Here is a 6,791-nt window from a genome sequence, read left to right on the forward strand (position 1 = left end):
GGTCAGGGGAATTATCATTGGAGGAAATGTCTGAAGAATTTCAAAAGTAAGTTTCTTGAAATATTTTTATTTATTTCTAGATTATAATTATATTTTAAATAAAACATGTTGTTCTCGGTAGTATTTGTTATACATATCATTATATTAACTTTTTGTTACTTTATCTATGCAGTCACAAAGTTTACATGAAAATTCAAGAACAAATGGTTAGATTGTTGAATGAAGATAGTTGGGATGATGTCGTACGCAACTATCCAGATTCAAGTTCTACATCAACATAAAATATTTTTATCTTGCATTTAAAAAGGTATCTTGATTTATACATTCATTTTTATTCACCTGTGTACTATTTTTAATTTATAACTTACACATATATTTGTTTATTTTATAAAAGATGAGGAAGGATGATAATGGAGTGCCAGATAGTTTCAAAACCTTTATTGAAAAAATAAAGATCGAAAGACTGAGGAAGCAACGTATTAAGGATATTCAACTTGATCCAACTCTTAATCATTTCATTTGGAATGGGCTAGACACTATTCAATATCAAGTAATACAAGGCGACTGTGAAGACATTGCTAAACTCATACCTAAAAGGGATTATGCCCTAGTCATTGCAGATATTCCCCATGGTTTCAATATTCCAAACATTGACTATGATAGTGACCCTTATACTTATCAAGCTTTTAGTAAAGTGGTTGCGGGATTTGTAGAAGTCACATCATCAACATGTTGAAGGCCCGAAAATCGGGTCGACAACAAGGGGGATACCCACCCGGTCCGGAACTTGGTTGGCAGCTCCTTGTCCCTTTGGTATAGCGGGTCCGACTGGGGATAATGGGACCAGTTTCCCAATATAAGGGGTGTGTGTGTGTGTAGAGTTTGATGATGCTGATCTAGGGGTATTTTAAGCTAATTTAATTCAAACCTCTAAACTGACTCTATGCTATTGTAATCTAATAAAATACAACACATCTAATCTACGCTAACCCGGGTTGTATTTCTTCTATTATGCGATCTAAAAAAATTTCTAACAATAACTGGTAATAAAGATCATTCAACTATCATAAGAATAGAAATCAATTAAGATAAACCATTTTGCATAAAAAGTTAGGCAAAACAGTTGTGAATAGCATATCGCATAATAAGTTATTCATATGTCAAGCATAAACAAATGACTCCACCGTACAGAAGTGCCAAATGGTAACCCACACATTCATACATTAACATATAAACAACTAAAACTGCATATCACTCTAAGAATATAAGCATAAATTGGTCAAGAGATAAAAGTACCATTTATGACTGATTTCACTCATAATCTTCAAGCAATAACGATTTATCTCTACTTGTTCTAACATCTACCAAGAGTACAGAAGTGCAACATCAGTAGCAGACATTAAATGCAAACGTTGATAAATCTTGATCCATCCATTCATCAAAAACCCCCTCCGAGGGTGCAAAAGTGCATGTTCTGAGGACAAGTTTTTTGACAAATTTCCAGACCCTTCTCCAAATGCCATGAGAAGGGTTAAATACTACTAACTAATTAATCTTAATTACATAAATTTAGGACACGGCTTCAAATGACCGCCCTTCTACTAAAACAAATTTATTTCTAAAAATTGAATCTAATTTCTAACCGTTTCTGTATTTGCTCCTTAGTGCTGTAAGCAATGCAATGTTCACCTGAGAAGAGTCAGCTAGCTTTCTTCTCCTTTCGTTCGAGCGATGAAAATAGAAATAACAGGAGCTGGCACCGCTTTCTGACAAACTAGAAGATATTTTCGAAAATCTTCCTTTGGCTTGATGTATTTGTTGTGTGTATAATTGGTATAACCCGATGTTAGGACTCCACTATGTATCATTTTTGCTATATATTTTGACACCACTCTACTCTTAAACCATGAACTTCATTGTCTTTTTCATCCACTTTATCCCAAGGTATATAGAAACCTCTTCTTTATTATATGATTAATCTGTCTTACATTTAATTCCGCAATACTCTTATATTTTATCATTAATTGAAGTGCATTGTTGCTAACACAAGTCAAAGATCGCAGATAAGTTATATGCCTTGTTGGGAACGAGCGGCCGTTGCTGAGACAGCTGACTCCGTTGCTGAAACAGCTGACTCCGTTGCTGAAACAGCTGACTCTGTTGCTGAAACAGCTGACTCAGTTGCTGAAACAGCCGTCAAGCACGCAAATCCCGTTATGCGTAATTTGCGATTTTGGAGGAACTTTCTGTGGAATAGTAGCAGCAGCACGAAGATACGGTTACCTGGATTATCCTGAAGATAGCACTTTTGTTGTCTCGGTTGTAACAGCATCTCTTTTTGAAAGAACAGAACAGTCCTGTTTTGGAAAAGAAAACAGAATCGAGATGATGAAGATTCGCTCTCATGTAAATTGTAAAAGATGTCTCCTCTTTAAAAAGAGGAGACATCATCATTAGAGGGGGGTTGAATTGTAAGTTACGGGAGAGTATTGTGTGAGAGCTGGAGCTAGTCTCCTTCTGTAATGTATCAGTTACTTTGACAGATGAATAAAATCTTCTTTTGAGCATTTCAATTTAATTCTTTCTCCTGGGGAATCTTGTGAGAAGGAAAGGGCCCGCCTTCCTCACAAGATTCACCCTTTTGGTTCCTGTAGTTTGTTTATTTCTTTATGTGTTTGCACTTCCCTTAATTCTGTTGTTGAAACACTAGTTACACAGTTTTGTAATACTCTGTTTCTTAGCGCTACATGTATCGAATGCACGAATGAATGATGTTGAGAGCATGTGCTGAAGATTCCTGCATAAAGGAATAGGGTCTTGCTCCCATTGATTGCTTTCCTTTACCTGCAGTGTGATTAGAAACAAGAGGACAAGTGCTGAAGGTTCCTGTTCCTGGGAATAGGGTCTTGATCTCTTGAAGTTACTTTTCTTACAGTGTGATTAAGTGCCAGGCAGCAGGTGCTGAAGTTCCTCACCAAGGAATAGGGTCCTGTTCCTGATATGATTGAATGATTTCTTTCTTTGTAGATTGATTTTCCTTTGCTGTAACAGAGAAATCGTTTCTACTATAATTTAATTAACTTCAGCTTTGATTAAGTAGAGTGTGAATTAGTAGATTGCTGAATTTAACAGGTGTGTATCTTTCTTCTACTACAACATCGATTCCGCTTTTGAAATTGAGCATATCCAGTGCGTTATTATCTTTGAAATAAAAAGACCTCCTCGGGTTGACAATTTATGTGGAGCTCGAATTGTGAAAACAATTAGAGCGACCAACACCCGAATTTCTTTCAAACTGATTGTGCTTTTGCTATTTCGGTCTCCGGCCGTGCGAATGACTCAATGAGTTAGGGATTTCGTTGCCTGAACAATTTTCCGTATTGAAAATTGCTTCCGTTCTTTGTTCCAGGCTTTTCTGGAGCGTCTTCCCTCTTTAGCGTCTTTCTTTTTGCTTTACCCAGTCTGAGCTTCAGGATCTTTTGTAAACACGCCGCTTTTGTGTGCCTTTGACTCTGAGTCTTGGATAGTCTATTTTCATTAGTTTCTGTTGAGTGATACTCTGGAATCCGCGGTCCTGCTGCATGCGGCATCCGTTTGCGAAGGCATCTCTTCTCTGTTCTCTGAGTATTGACGCTTTCCCCTTTTCCTTAGATGTTTCCTGCACATTGGTTTATATTAGTTGCTGCCTTACAGTTTATGCAAAGGAAAAGAGAAATGACGAAAAGATTGACATGAAAGCTTTAAGTTCTAATGAATGCATAATCATGACACTCATAATGACTTGACTCTTCGAAAAACGCAATACAATCCTTCTTGGATACTTTGGCGTATAATCATTAATTTCTCTTAAGGCGCGCGCCCAATTTTGATCTGTAGACAGCTTTCCTTGAACACCATGTCGAGGAAATTTGCGATGAGTGGTTTCTACGATTCGCATCGCAATATCGAGGATTGCGATGTCAAAAATTGTCATTGCAGGAATTGAAGGTCGCATTCATCGCAGATCGCAAGATTGCAAATCGCAAGATCGCAAATCACGCTTAATCATTCATTCGCTGTGTGCTGCTTATGCGATGTTGCGATATGCGACGTCGCATATCGGCTGTCGGCGATTCCTTAGTTTTTCATTTTAAGAGCGCTTTTCAATATATGCGATGCGATGAATTTCGCATCGCTCCTTCGCAGCTTATTTATGCGCATAGGAAAACGCTTCACTCTCTCTTTGCGATGCGATACAGCTTTAGGGAGTTAAAATACAAAAAATTTGATAAAATGTTTTTTTGGATTTTTTGTTAAGGGTCCCCATTTTCTTGGTGTTATTGCTAATACCAAACAAAGAGGGGGGTTGTTGGTGACCACAACAATGGCAATTCACTGTGAAGAACCAGTTATCTCTGCTTTTCTATTGAATTTCCACTTCCGAAAAAGAAAATTTTTTCATATGTCTAAATTTTGTTATGGACAGATAGAATACATTACTCCTTATCCCATCAATGATACTTTGTCTCAACCTTTTCACATTCCAATTGTTTGCTTCCTCAGGCTTAGTCCCTGTATTCACACCAGACATTACTTGGTCTTTTAAAGATAAAATAAGGTCTTCTCTGCGTACTGGCTTTTTAAAATATGCTCATTTGTCATAGGTGGAGCCTCTACTGCCCGCAAGCGTCCATAGCCTCGACAGGGTTACCTGTTATCCAGCAATGATCCTTTATCCTGCTTGAGGTTATTCACAACATTTCCGAGAAAAAACATTTTTGACACTTTTTCCTTTTTTATTCTCTAAAGAACAGTGTCTTGGTTTGGTGGCCAAATTATGACACAGTCATTCACTTGATTTACACTTTTGCTGAACAAGCTGGCTCGTGATGAGACCCCTTGTCTTTTGATTGCAACAATCTTGAGTCGTTGCCCTGTTTTGGTAGACAGTATTTGGCAAAGTCAGCAAGTTATAATATCTGTGATCATGATAAGCCGGCTCGTGATGAGACCTCTTATTCTTTGAGATATAGTGTTTTCTCGGATTTTTCCTCTAAATGCTGCGATTTCCTTTAGCAGGGAGGAAGTCATTGTTTTTCCTTAAGAAAGCTCTGGACGACAATAATAGAGTTTGAAAACAGCAGCTTTGCAGAGAATATTTATTTTATTATTGATACCTTTCATTGTGCTGATATAAAACAATTTTTTACCAAAGGTTGCTTTCATTAAAGTTTTTGAGGTTGAAACTAATATCATGTTTAGGCTAAAGTTAATTCTATTTGTCAATAATAAAAATCAGATTTTTCGAAAAGTTTTGCTACTTGTACAAGTGAAAAGCTCAAAATCTGATAGAGAATTGTGTCTTTTTCATGAACCCTTTTAGTGACCATCTACAACTGGTTTTATTTATAAGAAAGAAACAAATAAAAACTAAAACTATCCTACAAAAATAGAAGAATGATCTTCTATGGGAAATATATTTTAAGAATCTGTCCATTAACAGGCAAAGAATCTCTTCTACCTGCCAAATCCTGTAACACAAACGTAGATGGGCCTATGACTTCTACAATCTGAAAAGGACCAAGCCACAGCTTCTGAAATTTCGTATGTTTGCCCTTTTCTTCATGAGCCTTATCCCATTTCAAAACTAAATCTCCCATCTGAAAGTTTTTTCTGGTCATTATGCTTGAGTCAAAAGAGGATTTTATTAGCGCTTGGTGATGAGCATGGGTTTTCTGAGCTTGTTCTCGTTGTTCTTCTAATTTGATTATTTCCATTTGTCTCAGTTGTAAGGAGGAAGTAGATACTTCATCGATGTATTGTACTAAAGACAAAGAGGGAATGACTAAGTGAGTTGGAAGAACCACTTCTTTCCCATAAACTAAATTAAAGGGAGAAGTGTCGATTGAAGCTTTCTTCGTTATTCTATCCGCCCATAAAGCATTTACTGACGCTTTGTGCCAATTCTTTTGGTTTTGGTCGACTGTCCTTTTAATAATCCTGATTAGGTTTTTGTTTGTTGATTCAGCCAATCCATTACCTTGCGGATAGTAGTTGGCAGAATATTTCAGTTTGAACCCTCTTTTAAGTGCAAACTCAGTCATTGTATTTCCAGAAAAGTATGAAGCATTATCAAACATTAAAGTCGTTGGTAATCCAAACCTAGTGATTATAAATTGATCTATGAATTCAATAATGTTTTCAGAATTAGCTGTCTTGAGAGGAACTGCTTCAACCCATTTAGTAAAATAATATGTTGCCGTGAGGATGTACCTATGCTGCTTAGAAGAGTGAGGAACGATCTCACCTATTATGTCCAAGCCCCATTGACTGAATGGTTGCTCGATGTTTATTGGTTGTAGTGGCATGGACGATTTCTTTTGTTTCCCTGCAGCAGTTTGGTAGACTTGCCATTTCCTCACGTAATTGTATGAGTCTTTGAACAGCGTGGGCCAATAATATCCTGCACGTAATAGTTTATGTGCAGTAGCGTCTCCAGCATAGTGTCCGCCTGCTGGTCCATCGTGGAGTTCTTGCAAAACCTTTTCGGCTTCAGTTTTCTCAAGACACCTAAGAAGCACGGAATCGTAATTCCTTTTAAACAGAACATCATTTATGAACTGGTATTGTTTAGCTTTTAATCTCAGAGCTCTTTTCTTGGTGTGATCCAGGTGTAATGGAGCATACCCATTCTTAAGATAATAAATGGTGTCAGCATATAATGATTCTGCGTCGTTTAGGCTTACCTCATACGTATGTACCTCTTCAGATAAGTTCTCAGGAATTTGCGATGCTCCAGCCAACATCTTGCA

This window comes from Pinus tabuliformis, chromosome 8, assembly GCF_031772625.1.
Source record: "Pinus tabuliformis cultivar Carrire ecotype Pingquan chromosome 8, CPIR1, whole genome shotgun sequence".
NCBI classification, from domain to species: Eukaryota; Viridiplantae; Streptophyta; class Pinopsida; order Pinales; family Pinaceae; genus Pinus; species Pinus tabuliformis.